This window comes from Wasmannia auropunctata, unplaced genomic scaffold (genome assembly GCF_000956235.1).
Source record: "Wasmannia auropunctata unplaced genomic scaffold, wasmannia.A_1.0 LD336106.1, whole genome shotgun sequence".
NCBI classification, from domain to species: Eukaryota; Metazoa; Arthropoda; class Insecta; order Hymenoptera; family Formicidae; genus Wasmannia; species Wasmannia auropunctata.
Genome location: NW_012026784.1, coordinates 3,359,166 through 3,359,429, shown reverse-complemented (window position 1 = coordinate 3,359,429; position 264 = coordinate 3,359,166).

Here is a 264-nt window from a genome sequence, read left to right as displayed (position 1 = left end):
CATACATGTGCAAACGATGTGCAATCGAATGAGCTATAGAAAGTTTTTTTTTTTTTAAGTTGGGGGGCTAATTTCACACAGATGATGGCGTGAGATAGACGCAGCTTTCAATAGTCGTATAATGACCGGTGCAGTAATAAATTCCAGACACATTGAACCTCGACAGTTTCTGGAAGATGCGCGAAAAATTGTGCTCGAACGTGTGCGAAATGTTATGCAGAGACATAATAACATTAAGATAAATACTGTATTCAACGGTGAATT